General features: G+C 39.3%; 1 protein-coding gene across 1 annotated transcript in view; it reads right to left on the reverse strand.

The window, feature by feature from the left end:
* The window catches only part of npy2rl (neuropeptide Y receptor Y2, like), a 32120-nt gene extending 26320 nt beyond the window's left edge, over nucleotides 1-5800 (reverse strand). Inside the window, exon 1 of the mRNA XM_068308113.1 lies at nucleotides 5380-5800. The gene's annotated coding sequence lies outside the window, so the exon portion shown is untranslated. The remainder of the gene's footprint in view (nucleotides 1-5379) is intronic.
* Nucleotides 5801-17193: the final 11393 nt, after the last annotated feature.

The raw sequence follows: 17193 nt of genomic DNA on the forward strand, positions 1-17193 counted from the left end.
CACAGCCTGACGACTGTTTCCAGCTGTTCTGGTTTCAGACAATGGTGTTGATGGTTTGAGATCTGAGTGTTTTCTGGTCGACACATGTGTCAGTCAACCTCTGACATGAGCAACAGCAACAGTGATGACATCAAAAACAGAAAGCTGTCGTAACTTTAGAAGTCAAAGAATGTACCAATACCAAAGACAGTGTGTGTGTGTGTGTGTGTGTGTGTGTGTGTGTGTGTGTGTGTGTGTGTGTGTGTGTGTGTGTGTGTGTGTGTGTGTGTGTGTGTGTGTGTGTGTGTGTGTGTGTGCTTGTCTTCCAGTAAGTACCGTAATGAGTCTCGTTATGTGGTCTTATAAAACACTGTTGGGAAACCATGGGCCATATGGTTAATAGAGCACTGATAACTGTGTGTGTGTGTGTGTGTGTGTGTGTCTGTGTGTGTGTGTGTGTGTGTGTGTGTGTGTGTGTGTGTGTGTGTGTGTGTGTGTGTGTGCGCGCGCGCACGTATGTGTGTCTGGTATTTTATGGTTGAATGTTCTATTACATTTGAAGACCCCATAGTATCACGTGAGGTTTATTTCCAACATAGAGAAAAATGGAGGAACGGAAGGAGGCACTGATGAAGACAGGAAGAGATGGAGAGAACATGAAACGGTAGAGCAATAGATGGAAAGACAGATCTGGAGATGGAGAGATAAATAAAGGAAAGGGTTGGAGGGTCCGTGTGTATCCCGTGTCATGCTCGGAGCGTACCCCGCCTCTAGCTGGTAAGTCCACTGGGATAGGCTCCAGCAAACCAGTGACAGCGAAAGCAGAAGAAGTAGATAAGAAGATGAATGAATGAATGAATGAATGAATGAATGAATGAATGAATGAATGAATGAGTTGGGGGGTGGAGATGTACAGAAGTAGGGATAAGTAAAGGGGATGTGAAGAAGAAGAACTGCAAAAGATGTGGATGTGAAAATGAAAAGATGATAAGTAAAATATGGAGCGAGTGAGGTGGCGAGGTAGAAATGGAGAGAGCAAGAGATGAAGGATAAGATATGGAAAGAGTGAAATTTAGAGGTGTGCAGATGTAGAGAGAATAAGGATGAAGAAAGCAAGAAAGTGAAGGTGACAGATTCATAAATAGAGCGTGGCAGAGCTGGGGATGTTTACCGCACCCCCCCCCCCCCTCAACTCTTACAGACCGGTGATTTTCTCACTCCAGCGAGCACAAGGAAAACCATGTTGTCATAAATGGGGAACAACATGCAGACATGAAGCTGCACATCACATAATATATGAAAAGCGCTCTATAGAACGGCAATTGTGTAGGAAAAGAAACAGACCTCATCAAACTACGTATTCCAGTCTGAGAGATGTATTCATTACCTCGACACGCCTCAGACATCCTCACATTAAACATTCCGTTTGGTCCTGCTAGAGTACACGCGTGCGATAATGCATGAAGTATGCATGCAGCACAGGAAGTATTGAGATCACAGATGTAAATAATGCAAACAGATTCAAAACCAAGTTGAATGTTTTTAGCCATGTCACAGACGTTTGTTCTTCCTTTTTCATGTTGAAATCTCAACAACTACTGGATCATTTTTTGGTGGAATTGATCGCAATTTTCCAGAAGATGAACGCAGCTAAATCAACAGGGAAGACTTTCTACGAAACACAAGAAGAGGGTACTAAAATTTGTTTTTTTTTTTCTCAAGGAGCAAACGAGGCATATCTGTCACCTCTCATGAAGGATAAGTCAAAAAATTCTTACAGCTGCCCTTAATTTCATGGTAGATAAACAAAAGCATCACACTGCATTAGTGGGTGTACAAAATTTGCCATTCAGCACCTTTCAAATATGGCTTCCATGATTTTTTTTCCTGTCATGCTTCCCGTTAAATCCCAGCAGGATTTGTGTCTCTTCCCAGGGAAGTCGTACTGCCCCCAGAGGGTCCCGACTAGAATGGAAACCTCTAACAAGATTCTCTGCCAGGGCAGTAAAAAGACAGGAATAAAAAGAAGGATGAGAAAAAGATGAGGGGGAGGTCCACATGGCTACAGACCAATAGGGATTAGGGAAGGATAACAGAAACAAGAAGGCAGCATTCAAGACTTGAATGAAGGAATGCTGGAAGAATGAGACATTTCCCAGCTCCATTTTTTTTTCCTGTTCTACTTTTCCTTCATCACCTGCTGTCATCATGTTCTGCTTGTCTATCTTATAGAATCCCCATATTTCTTATTCTTACATCCTAATATTTCTTGTGCTTCGTCCTGCCATTTCCTCGATTTCCATTTATGTCTCTATTGCATTCCCAACTTCCACTTCCCTTTCTATATTTCTTCCTTTACTTTCCTACCTCTACAGAAACCCCAATCACACTCATTTCATTCCTGACAGTTGCTTCATTTTTTTACTACTTATTTCATTCTTCTATCCTCATGTCCTCCCACAACCAAACTTCATTCCCATTTCCACATTCCTACTGCCTCATTATGCCCCCTTCCTTTCCTATGTTAGTATTTACAACATATCCACTCTCTTCCTTTTCTACCTCCATTTCTTCTGTATTTTTGCAACTTTTTCTCAACCACTTTCCTTCCTTCTTCTCATCCACTCAGTTTCTACTTCCATCTTAAAGCCATTTCCCTACATACCTCATCTAACCAACTTCCTCTCCTCTGCACCCCCCCCCCTCTTTCCCTACCTTCTCCAATATCCTTCTATATTCTCCTTTGCTTTCCTCCTATCCTCGTCATTTTCCTTTACTTAAACACCTCCTCCTTTGCTTCATTCTCTACCTTTTTTTCTCCTTTTGTTCTACTTCCACTGGCCTCATTTTGTTTTCAGCGATGTCAATAATATCTCTAAATGAAGGAAAGGAGACAATTCCAGCATCCTAATGAAGGACAACCATTCCCTTCTCTCTCCATCCCTTGTTTGCTTTCCTTGCTTCCTTTTTGCTCTTTGATGCATGGCTTCTGAAACCTTGGGATTGGTGGTCTGTCCTCAGAATAACAGACAACTGAAATGGAACGTCTTGAGGTAGAATAATGCATGTTGAAGCACAGCCATAGGTGACAAGCACCCTCCCTGTGAGTATTTAAATGAGCAGATTATACTTGACTGTCACTTTAAATGTCCAAAAGCCAAGCATCTATATTTCATTCTCATTAGACAATAGTGTGATAAAGGAAACAGGGGGCTAGGGAGGTGTTTCTACATCCTGCAACTTGATGTATATGTGTGTGTGTGTGTGTGTGTGTGCGTGTGTGTGCACGTGCCTGCTAGTGTGTGTTAGGGCTGCTATCCAACTACAAACGCCCTCAGCAGGAGGCACTGGAAGCGAGGCATCAGCGCAGCAGGACAGCTTCAGGCTTTTGTGATTACATAAAATGGTACACACTGCTTTGATGCTCCTGCACGTTGAAACACTGGCAGTCCGTTCACACATTGCTGGCATCTGATTGGCCAGATTCAAGGTCCGGTGCCAAAATTTGTTTTTAGCAAAAAGAAAATATTGAGCTAAGTGATCATTATCACACATTTTTTCTCAGATCATGCACACACAGGCTGGCAGATTATCCCATGTGATTTTTTTTTTTTTTTTTTCAAATGAAAGTTTCCAACTTTCTGATAAAAAACGATGTAAAGTACTGGCCAACTTGCAAAACTTTACATCAGAGAGATGTTTGCTGATTCGGAAGAAGTGTGTTGTTCTCATATTGCATTTATACACATTCCATTAAACTTCATAGCAGTCATCATTTTAGCATAATGTTTTAAATATTTGGTGATAGTAGATACAGAAATCACTTCTACTTAAGATATAAACTGCAATTCTTCTGTTAACCTCAGACTTAAACTGACTTTAAGAACTAAAACTGTCTCGTCTCAAAAAAAAATTTGGCCAAATTACCATTTAACATAATCCCTCACTTGTTTTCATTTTGTCAGAGAATATTTGGTAACTACAGACAAGTTCATAATGTGACTTTTACCAAACCTACAGTACGTCAAAAAATTACTTTCATGTTGGAGGTTTCTGAATCATAGGAACAATGACACAGTTTTTGGATGAACTCTAAAATCATCCGATGTGTAATCCTCCGACGCTTTGAGTCACAGATTGATTTTCTCTCTGTAAAGTGTATCATTCAAGATGAAGATATTAAAATTTGTCCAGATTCATAATTCATGGGAAATAGGTCACCAGCTGTCAGGGAAACATTTGGTTTCTGATGTGACGGTTTAAAAGAGAAAGAATAAATTCATAATACTGTCTGCTTCATCTTTGCTCTCCAGTCACACAAACATAAACCATAATGTTTTGGTTTTAAACGTTTCTCCGCCAGCAACTTATACCAACATTGTTATAATTAACTCTGCTGCCCGTTCATGGTCACAGTAAGCGTTGTGTGAGTCAAAGGGATGTGGAGCAAACCATCAGCTGAGAATGGTTTAATATTTAAACAATGTCTCGTCCTTCCTTTTATCAGCTCGAGGATAATAACAGTGTACGTGTGTGTGTGGGTGTGTATGCATGTGTGTGTCTTGCTCTTGTCTCTCACTCATTAAACAACATAGAACTATTCACGGCAAATGTGGAACTACAGTAAAGAATGCCATATTCTGCTATAATGGTCTGCTTGATTAATTATGTGATGACACTAAATGAAAGTGTTATAGAGGAATCTGTATCCTTCATCTTCTTCATCCTTACTCTCGAGAACTCATACATGTCACAGCAACCTGTGACATGTATGTTAATTCTCATATGTATGCGAAGTTTTATTTCTTACATTTCAAAATACAATCACTGACAGATTTTCTGCCAAAAAGTGATGTCAGAAAAATAATTTCACAGATTTATTCCACATTCATGAATTATTAATCCATGAAAATACCCACGTGAGTTGAGGTGTATTTTTCCCAATATTTGAAGATCTGGAACTTTTTAGGTAGTTTTGAGGGGGGTGGGGAGCTTCACACACTGATACGACGAATTCCATCAACTGAGCGCGTAGTTTAGATTTTGAAATCACATTCTGGTATTAAATGCCTGAAAACTTATAAAGCTGAATCTAAAAGGAGAATGAAATACAATCAAGACACCAGCGCTTTAAAATAGTAAAACACACATTATAAATAATATATAAATAATATAAAAACTACCTGCACCGTGCGCAGATGTTGTGTATCTCTGTTTAGACGCGCGTACGCCACACGCATGGACATACTAGTCCTGACCATAACACGAACGCATTTTCTTCTGCGTGTTTGCCGCACGTTTGTGAGCGTGTCTGCAGTCTCTTGAATCCACGCGTGCAGCTGTGCGTGGATATGGAAGAGTGTCCTCCTGCCGGAACTAGTGGGTGACTAAAACACTGACCTGTCACAGACGATCCTCGGGAGCGATGGTGGACATTTAAATAACGACCATGTTGTCTGAGGATGGAGGAAAGGTCACCGGTTTTAATCCTCGTCCCACGGATCTTCGTGCGCCCAGACGATGCTGTTCCCGCGCCTCTCTGTCCGTCACTTAAACCTACTCAGAATATCACTTCAGTTTTTCCCGGCCATTGGGGAACACATTTCAGAGTTCCGCCCTCAGAGGAGCGCTGACATCGATCTTTCTGCGCTGAGGTCTTGCGGTCACTTTGGTTCCATGGAACTCGCCGGTCAAGTGTTACGCGGGACTACCTGACGCTGAAATGAATATGATCCGCTCTCACCATTAAAAAAAAAGAAAGAGATCACCTCCAATGATCATCTCCTGTTCGCGCTGTCCCTGCGCTCTGGACGCGGGAGTGAAGAGCTTTACGCACAGCGCGTAAAAGGCGAGTGGAGGGTCTAGGGAAGGGGAGTTTATTTTCTCCAGTCGAAGGGGTGGAGGCGAGATGAGGAAGGGATGTGTGTGTGTGTGTGTGTGTGTGTGTGTGTGTGTGTGTGTGTGTGTGTGTGTGTGTGTGTGTGTGTGTGTGTGTGTGTGTGTGTGTGTGAAAGACTGGATGAAGCAGTGGATCGTTGGAGGAAGAAGAAGTGAAGTTCATTCCAAGTCCAAGTTGTTTGGAGATTGGGAGCAATGGTAGGGAGTTGGAGTAGAAAAAAAGGGAGATAAAGGAGGAACTAAACATTGATTAAAAGAAAAAAAAGGAAAAAGACAGTGAAAAAGAGGGGAGCAAGTGAAAAAAGGAGAACAGAAAAGGAGAAGATAAAAGAGAGGAGGACATTGTATACCATGGCCCAACAAACTCCATCCAGAAGGCTTGGAGCAATCCTACAAACAAACACACACACACACACACACACACACACACACACACACACACACACACACACACACACACACACACACACACACACGTAAATAAAACCGCGGTGGTGGTGGTGATAATGTTAAATAGAACGTTATGAGTTTTATGGTGTACCTTAAGCCCCATAAAACTATTCCAACCATCCGTCCTGCCTGGTTAATTACAGAGTTTGTGTACAAAGTAGAAGATTTCCCCATTCCCCAGAAGCACCCTGTCACAATCTGCTTCATAACTGAGAGAAAGAGACAGAAACGGAGAGATTTTGATTGATTTTTGAGTTTTAAAATCACGTTTATTCATAAAAGTTTAAATAAAAGATACGGTATTTTCTGCGCTAGAAGGCGCACCTAAAAGCCTAAAATTTTCTCATAAACCCGTAGTGCGCCTTATAATCCGGTGTGTCTTATGTATGGATTAATATTCATATTAATATTGGTTAAAAACATGATCGCTGAAAAAAAGCCGGCAGTCTGGCCGCCAGTCATGCCACACTCCGCAGCAGCACAGCAGGACACACAGTAGCAAATAGCTGCACCTCACCTCCAACTGGACTACCGATCGATCGAAACAATATTTAATTAATAAATGAAGACGGACATCAGAGCTTAAATAACTGCTTCGAACTTCAGATCAGGAAATGATCCGCTCTGTTCGCACTGACTGCACTCGTAATGAATTTAACCAGTTTTTAATGTCAGGTTTTTTAATATGCGTGTTGACTTCTTTCTAAGATGGCAAAGTGATCAAGTGATCATGTTTCCTTGATGAGGCTCAGAATGGCTTATTGACATAACAATAGGGGCCATTCAAAGGTAGTCAGGAAGTCATGAATCCAAACATGACTGTCTGAGCAGCGCGGCTCTATCTAGTGGACGGATTGCGCAACTACAGCCACTGCAGTTTATCAAATACATTTTTTTTTTATTGTGTGCGCCTTATAATCCGGTGGGCCTTATATATGAAATAAATATAAAACAAACATTATTGAGGGTGTGCCTTATAGTCCAGTGCACCTTATAGTGCGGAAAATACTGTAGCCACATTAACACAAAATCCAAAATAGATTCTCGCAAACAGGAATTCACATTTCAAAAACAAATTATATGAAATGTAGGAACATAAGCAAAATACACGTGAATTAAACCAACCACTGACTGAACAAAAGTTCCTTAGTCGACATGGAACATATGACACCTTAGACACACCATAGGTTCATAAAAGTGTCAAAATCATTCATAACTCTGAAATAGTTAAAATCAATTCTGATTCTTGCTTGACACATGCTTATTAGCGTGGCTTCTGCAGAGAGACAGAGAGAGAGGAACTCTCAGACCACCTCCCTCTCTTGGTGCCCTCTCCTGGTAGGGGAGATGTAGGTGCAGTTAGATGCACCTACATCTAACTACACCTCCAGCTAGATGTAGGTGCAGTTATCCAGGTCAGGGTTCTCCAAAGCTGGGTTCTCAAAAGCTTCCCTGGACTTTAAGAAAGTTTCTTAAAGACATTTCGCCTCTCATCCAAGACGCTTCTTCAGTTCTTCAGAACTGTTTCCCTTCAGTTCTTCAGAACTGAAGAAGCCTCTTGGATGAGAGGCGAAATGTCTTTAAGAAACTTTCTTAAAGTTTCTTGAGTATTTTACCAGTTTTGGATAGATGCAGTTACTATATTTTCCCCTTCCTACCTGAGGAGTCAACCAATCATAATCTGTAATGACCTGGACCAAAAACTGAAAGAATTATTCAATAAAATTGTTTAGCAGGAAATAATGATCCATCATGAACATTGAAACTGTTTCCCTTCTATGTATTTGATTTTACTACTGTTTTAGTGAATAATTATCAGGAACTTTCAGGGACCAGCTGAAAAGACCGCAATCGATGTTAAAATTAAAGTCGGCTGATTCCAAGTGACATTGACAATGCCACGTGTTGAGAATTACTGTGTTGTCTACATTATTAAATAACAGGAAGGAATGAGTGAATATATTAGTGAATATAGAGTCAAACCTAGCCCTTTGACCACCTCTGGAAAATGATCTGCAACAGCGACTTTATCAGTCCTTTTTTCCCTCCATTGACAAATGCATTAAATTACTAGTTCAACATGACTGTGCCCAACACGTTTGGAGACCAGCAGCTCGCCAATTACTGGCTATTACAACCATGATTGGGCAGTTTCTTTGTTCAGCACTAAATGTGAACAAACAGAATTGGAGTGGCACTTTTCCAGCAAATTTCAGTAATTTACTTTCTCAGCAGAAGGACAAAATACTAGGACAACTAGAGAAACCTGGATTACATCAAGCAATCTTCAGGGAGCGTTAATGTCACTCACACCCACAGTCTGTGTTTGCAACAGTCCAGGCTTGAATAGCCTGCATGCAGTGATAAGCATGCTGGAGTTGTGCTGCAAACAATTTGAGGATGCGGTCAGCAGTGAGTTAAGTATCACCATTATAATTTTAAAAAAAAGTGATCCATGGAGAAAAATGGACTTTCAGGGCAGTTGCAATGATGGAGTGTTGACTATCAGTGAAAATTAAGCTGTAATCATAGCGATTAAAGTGAAGAGGGCTAATTGTCTGCATCCACAAGATATGATAAATTATGGGCTGTCATCAACTCTCATCCATACTGATTTCTTACTAGAATTGACTGAGGTTCACTTTATCAGCTGGTCACATCCGAGCACATCTGTACCGTCGGTTCATACGTGCTGCTGTTATGCATTCTTTTAGGGAGTCTTCATTATTTCATTGGTATCAGCAGAGTCATCAGCCACCATCACCACCAGTATTTGGGCTCCACAGGGGATTGCTGATCTCTTTGAGCAGTACACTACAACAGACTGACAGCCTACTTTCTACATGTCATATTGTACAATAAACACTTATCTTTACTTCAGTCGCTCCCATTTGAAGTCTGTCTATGGTAGATTGGAGACAACAAAATGCAAAAATATCCGTGGAAGCAAGCATAACAGGTATAAATACTATGGAGAGGTTCTCTCTGAAAAAAAAAAAAAGTCTCTGAGTTTATCAATACATCATTTCACTGAACAGCAATTTGAGAAATATGTTCCCTTCAGATAAAAGTAGATTCTGTATATCCTTGATAAATAAAGAAAGGAGAATTACCTGTAAGTAACAGCGGACAAAGCAAAGCCTCTGAACAACTTCTGACATTGAGCTAGTCCTTAGGGTAAACTGCTTTTTATTGATTCAAGGATATTCAAGCAAAATAATTCACAATGTATAACAAAAAGAGAAAATGATGGACAGGTTTAATTCGTAATCTTTTGTCTTCACAATGTTACTGTAGTTACCGTAATTAAAGGTTAAGGACATATCAAGCTATTGATATAGAAAAATACACCAGGCAAGACTGATGATATTATTCACACTATTATTTAAAAACATAGCTATGAAATAGAATTGTTATGATAACTGATGATGGTCAAGAAGATGAATGAATGACGACTGGAATTAATTAATAACTTGTCTCCTTTTTTTATATTTCCATCCATCTGAATGTGCGTCAAGGATCTGTGTGTTGTTGTTCTCTAATTGATAATTTAGCAGCATCATGGGTCGACCTCATTAAAAGATCTATCAGGAGCATCAGCCTCTCTGCTGTTTGTCAGATGAGCCAATTACCCATGCTCCTGTGCAACAAGCAGAGACACAAAAGCACATTTAAAACTGATGTTCATTCTAATCAAAGTCTTCTGTCCTGAGTACGGTTGAAAGCTTGAGCGGACCAGTTTACTAATGGAACTGATGTCCCTGTGGCCTGCTGCTCCTTATTTTTAGCTGTGTACAGGTACACCTTTTAAGGAGATAAAATCTAGTCACAATGCTTCTGAAAATCAATTCACAATAACACAACCAAAGCGTGTCTGGTGAACAGACTGTAAGTCCAGTCAATTCTTTTTTGTTTTATTTTAGTTGGTAAAGCTTGACCTGATCTGTGGTTGATGTATTTATGAATAATTAAAAAAAAATAGTAAGATTAATTAAATGTGTGCTCAACTTATGAATGAATGGACATTAAATGCACTAGTTAAGGGCTGTGCTTTCATACAACAAGTGAGCTAAGAGCTGAGAACTGTAAAGCCTGTCAAGTATATCTTAAGATATTTCTTCATCACGCTTACAACTATAATTTCTCAGTTGAAACTCAAGCGCATTGAAAGCACACAATTTGCGCACCACTTAATGAACATCGAGGGAGAAAGAAGAGATGAGAGGGTGAGTGAAGACTTCATTCAGAGGCTAAACTTAACACATTGGGCCTGTGGTTGCTCATTAGCATAAGGCTAATATAGGGTAAACTGAGATCAAACACTCAGCCTTCCACAAATATTGAAGGACTCTGTGTTTTAAATAATTACTGAAGTGAGTGTCCCATTAGAAGATGTATTCTTATTTAATATTAGCTATAAAGGTTAAACAAAAGGTCAAGCTCTTACGTTGAGTCAAATTGACAACAATTCAAATTCTTCACTAAAGACTGAGAGAATATTATTTCCCATGTTTTTCATAAAACTTTCACACAGCGACACCGTCACACTCTCTCACAGACTATCACCACACACACACAGCAAACTTCAGCTGCTTCTATATTTGTCACCACACAGCTCTCCTCCTCATCAGCATTTGAAGCTTTGCTGTAATGAACCTGTCAGTCTGAGAATCTGGGATTAAAACACAGCTCAGATGATCATGGCAGCTTCCTGACAGAGCGGGGGGGGGGCGGGGGGGTAAGAAACAAATGGCAGAGGAGAATGCCTTTAAACAGCTACAACGTGCAATTATTTTTCTGCAAAACATCCTGTCTGGAGGTGCAAAGTTATTTGTTATTTGTCTGTTCTTTGCAAGAGTTTAAGTTTTCCTTACATTTTCAGCATTAAAATGGAATCCTATGTATTCTACTAGAGGTTTAAGAGACTTACAAATGCAGAGTAAGAAGGGTATGAAAAAGTGTGCTGTCAGATTGTGAGACATGAGCACCAAACCTATATAAATCATGAAAATAACCTAAAGATGTTACATGAATACCAAAAACAGAGATGGCAGCTGCAAAGTAATTCAGATAAATTCTCAAATAAGTGACCTAGTCATACTTTAGGAAACAACTCTTTGTGTGCAGGCTGGGAAATTTTAAAAAATAATACTGGAAAGGTTTAATTATGTTAGATGACTCAATTACAGCCTGGGACTATTGTTTAAAATTCTTGTTTCATAGCATATGGTCAGAGTCGTGTTGAGATTACTTTTTGGAAAGGTATTTTCAGAACTACTGGATTGTCTTGCTCATTCAGAAGTTTGGAGGTCGCTTGTTTGACTTTGTGTGTTCTTGAGCCGTGTCATAGTGTTGGACCAGGGATAATATCAGAATGATGTATTACTCAGAAGATAAACAATATATTGACTGCCTGAGACTTTATTATTTCTCTGACGAGTCTATCATCTGGTTTATGCCAAATTTAATCAACAGATTGCTACTAAATTGATGAGAGGACAAGAATGAGCCAGGAAACAACCTTTGAAATATTACTGAAGATAAACGACAACTGTTCAATATTTTCTGCCACTTACAAAACCAATATATTTCTTATACCTCTCCTGACTTCATAATTTTAATGTATCCATTTCTCTAATTTATTTAGCAAAACATCTGAGGAGTGATTTTATCAAATGTAACATGAATAAATGTCGTGTAGACGTCATGTCATTTACTGTATACTGAAGCCACAAAAGATAAAGATAAATGTTCCCTTTTTAGCGTTAGTGAAAGCTCAGTGGCTGCATGTCTTAAATTGATGTGGAATCACATTTGATGTGTCTGAGATCCCAGTGACACATTTTCACTCTCAAATACAGGAAATGATGTGTAGAGTAACATGAAATGCATCAATGAATCCTGATCCTCCTACATGCTAATGCCTTATGGCTACAGGTCTACAAAAAGTGGTGACGCCGGCACCAGGATATATCTGTGAGAGAAGATGATGTCGTCTACACATTACATGTCACATACTGGAGATTAGCTCATCAGTAGTGAAGCTTTCTCCTCCACAGATCTTATGTAAAGTGTCCTTAATATTACAGTTAATAATACCGCTATCTTGTCAAGTTTTATGGCAAATGCGTTGAAAGCCTTTTCCTCGCTTATAGTTTACAGGGATTCTGATCACACACTGCCCTGTGGGTGTCCATGTCTGGAGAGAAAATAGAATGTTTAACGTCTAATTTTGGCTAAAACCTTAAATCATAATGTTCTTTGATGGTTTCCAACAAGTCCAGATTTGTGATTCTCCAATCAGTTGCTAGAAAAGGTGTCCCCTGCCCGGTTAGGATTACCAATGGCAGCTAACCCAATCTGCTTGATCGGAGGAGGGGAAAATGGTGCCATACATAAAAACAATCAATGATTATAAACACTTGTGTGGCTCCTATGTCACGACACCTTCCATCAAAAGAAATCAAACATTCCTCATGAGAAAATGTTCAATATTTTCCAGGACCTGGATGGAGGATTCATCTAATCATGTTATAAACCCTTCAGCACAGAGACCACTGCTCCGTACTGTTCTATATTCGACTGAAAAAGACAAGAAGGAACACTGGGAACCCAAAATCCACTGCAAAAGGTTGCAAAGCTATAAACAAGGACCTTCATTCTCATTGGTGCTATAATGCATCTTGATCTTTTTTTAAAGTCATTAAATCAAATGTAGACTTGTAAAATGTTCCTTGAAAAGTTCCTTCAAGGAACTATCTACAAGTCTAGTTTATCTGATTTAACACTTTGGATAACCATGACCTGGAGGAATGAATGACAACCTGCACATTCATTTCAGCTTTTTCAGATAAGTAGCAAACCCGATGGTCAATTCCACCGTCATCCTTCTACAGGAGCATTGGCCTCCACGTCCAATGTGGATTGTTCAGGTTAGTGATGCTTCTGAAGTATTTCCCTACTCTGTTCTTCCAGTCATTTAGGTAGAGCTATGTAAGGAGTCGGGCCCAGACCCAGTGGGGCTACCAACATTAGTTAAATTAAAATAAAGTTAGCCAAATTATTCTCTCTTCTGAGCTCATAGAAGTATACAGTAACATCATGCAAAATGAGCAAATCATCACAAGTGACAGACTGTATTGGGAGCAGGTTATGTGAGACTTTTGTGTTACAATCACTGTATCTAAATCCAGCACTTCCTCTTTTGCCAACTCAATTGTAACTCGAATGTCAGGATAAAAGCATTAGCGGAGACTCATGTTCTGTAATACTCGTAACTCCAGCAGCAAATCATCTGATGTCATCAAACCTTTTAAAGCGTTATTGTATTGATCTTTTTTTTTATTCCGCGACAGCTGCTAAAGTTGCTACCAGTGATATTACTGCCTCTCAAAGTTTCTTCCATGAGAGTGTCAATCTTCTCTTAGTCAGGAGGGATCAGCTTAGCGCTTCTGGCTTCAGGCTTCAGTCTTCAGGCTTTCGCATTAATATTGATTTTACCCTTTTATGATTTGCTCTCCAGATGCTGCAGGTCCTCAACAGCTTTACTTATTTCTATCCTAATTAAAAAACAAATTTCACCCAAGGATAAACTTTTTAACAAAATAAAAGTCTCAGTTTATTATTTGTTTTTCTCTTGAAATTAGAAGTAGACAGTAAAGTACAATCGCACATATCCACTTTTCATTTCCTGTGTCCAAACGCAGTACAAAGTTCCATGGTAACCATAGTTCAGATGATGTTGAGCATTCAGTTGAACTGTTATTTCCATTTATTATTTCCAACTATATTTAAAACATGACATTATAAACAACAGTGAATGACACTGAAACGATTCCTTTGCGTTTTTGTTTTTTTTTTTCAATTTGTCATTCGACGTTGAGGAAAAACAAATAAGGAAGATGCATTTATGTATGTCATGGTTAATGTGATGGTTGTTCATGATTGTTTAAACAATAATGACCACAACACAACAGCAGGCAGGATATTAGAATGAGCATGTAATGCAAAAATAGGGGGGGGGGGTGCATTTATGCAGTCAATATGCTGAAAATAAATGAGTGCTTGTCTATTCAATGTTAAACTGTTTAGCAAAAATTAAAGACCTTGTCCTACATGTCAGTCTCTGTTATACATGCAATTAATGAAGCACACCAATTATGCCTTCATGATCGGTTTAAGGTTTAAGATACCAAATAAACACCACTCTCACATGTCTATGCTAAGATTTATAGGCATAGAGAGATATTGTCTATGCTTAGAGAGAGTTGTGACAAATAAGGAAAGGAATTTAATCACAAATGAACACATACTTTTGCACACTGGTCTATAAACTCATTCTTAATACTTATACTGTGTTCACTCCACAAATTCCTAGAACCTGATTAAACTTATATTTTATGAAAACTAATCAAATGAGATATTCAACAAAAGTGCTTTCTGTACTGTGATTTTAATTGATTTCAATTGTAATCAACTCTAAGACCGGCTGCAGTTCCCTAATGAACCATCTCTGGTTATCCTCAAGATACATGAGCTAGATCTACATGCTATATGCCTCTGTAGCGTGATGACCTTTATCTTTTAATCCTGTTATCTTTGAGTTTGAAGTGTAGAGCTGTGAAGAGAGACAGTCTTTGACTCTAGCCATTTAAAAAAAAAAATATTTTGCAGTACTGAGACTTTTGTGAAATTTGGTTGGATCCCAGCAGGTCATAGAATCATCAAAAAAGTCACCATTGGCAGTAGCAGCAGGGAAGAGGAGGGATGACAGAACCAGCAGCGCTAGGAATACTTTGAAATGGAAATCCTGTTTCCTTTTCCTTTTTCTGTCATGCCAATGTTCTACTTCCTGCATGACACAACAGCGACAGTAGACATATCTAGAATTCAAAAATGTGACAAAAACAAAGATTGTAACAATTCAGTAGTTTACATAATATACAAGAACATATCCAGGATGATAAATATGCATTAATACATCATCCAAGATATACAGTATGTACTACTAACCACAGTTTTCTACAGCTTTCTACACCCGTCCCAAAGAAGAAGTCGATCAGAAGCCTGAACAACTACAGCCCTGTGGCTACAGACCTGTGTACAGTTATCCTCTCTGTTGGACATCTACAACACCAGATGTCTGCTTAGGGCCATGAGCATCACCAGTGACAGTTCACACCCCGCCCATAGCTTGTTCTTTCTGCTGCCCTCTGGGAAGAGGTATCGGTCCATCAAGACCCGGACCTCCAGACTGACCAACACGTTTTATTGAAGTGCAATCCGAGTACGGAAACACAGCACTCTGACAGTAACTGATGACATGTTGTTGGAAGTCTGTTCCAGTTAGGAACCTCTGCAATGCCCTGGTCACAATAGCTGCCACTGAGCCCTCTGCCCCACAGGACATCATACAATTTGACGGCTCATTGTAAATATATTCTCATATTTGCTTGTTCTTACACCTGTGTTTTGTTTTTGTTTTTTTGTATTTATATTTACCTAATACTTGACACTAAGTCCTTTGCACATAGAGTTGTCAAAGAATTTTGTTGTACATTTGTGTATAATGACATTAAAATGCACTCTATTCTATTCTATTCTATTCTATTCTATTCTATTCTATTCTATTCTATTCTATTCTATTCTATTCTATTCTATTCTAACATTTTTCTTTATTCACTTGTGTAGTTTGATGCTTGAATGATGGAGTTATAACCTGACAAATTAAAAGGATTTATGTTATAACAGAGCAACAAGCAAGCATGTTTGTGTTGTTTCTACCTTAAATAAGTAATAAATTTAGAGTTATTTAACATTAAGGATTTGTTACATTTATTTTACATTAGATTGAGTTACATTTAGTCACATTTATAAGTTATATCTGGCCCTTTGAAGACAGCCATGATGCTGATGTGGCCCTTGGTAAAAAAGAGTTTGGCATCCCTGGTTTAGGTGAAGAGACAAATCAGTTATATACCCTTTTAAAAGATTTTCCCTAATTATTAAAAATTTATGCTGAAACTAATTTTAATTTTTCCTGTGGAAGCCAGGTGAGGCCTTGGTGGAGGTGTTCCATTCTAGGTCTGTCTTTGTTTGTTCCATTCTAGAGGAATGGACTGAGCAAAATAATCAGACGTGTCGGATTGGCGAAGCAATTCATGAGCTCTACTGAGCACTGTACTAACACACAGACAGTGGAGCCTGCAAAAGTAGTTCATGTAGACAACTGGAGCACATACTGCAACAGACATACACACATGACATGCTCCATTGCCATCAGATTTCATCAAAAATAGGCAGTCTATATAGGGTGGAACATTTTCCCATGTCACCCTCTGCCTGTTGCTGCTCCATGTGCCCTTGTTGCTGCATTCTCAGGTTTTTGTGCCGTTATTTTTATATGATGGTATTCACTATCCACAGCATCCACATCATTCATGCTTACCTAGAACCAGAATCTTCCCAGGGTTTCTGCAATTGTAAATAGTGAATGGACTGTACATAATAAGTGCATACAATAGAATATTATTCTAATGTAATGGTCTACTCAAAACGCTTTACAACTTTATCCAGCATACAGCGGTTGTGACAGACACTACCTGATCGTTAGGAGCAGCAATCTTTCACACCATCACTTACAGACCAGTGGAACAGCCACTTGGCGCATTTTGAGGTTCAGCATCATAACAAAAGAGACTTTGACACGTAGGCTGCAGGGTTGGGGGGTCGTACCACCTGATGGCAACCACTCTGAGCTACAGCCGCCCATTAAATTGTTTAGTCGACTTAGTATTAAGCGTATGGTCCAGGCCTGCTGTTTTAGAAGGTGCCTTGAGATAACTTTTGCTATGATTTGATGCTGTG

The sequence above is a fragment of the Antennarius striatus genome, chromosome 23, assembly GCF_040054535.1.
Source record: "Antennarius striatus isolate MH-2024 chromosome 23, ASM4005453v1, whole genome shotgun sequence".
Classification (NCBI taxonomy): Eukaryota; Metazoa; Chordata; class Actinopteri; order Lophiiformes; family Antennariidae; genus Antennarius; species Antennarius striatus.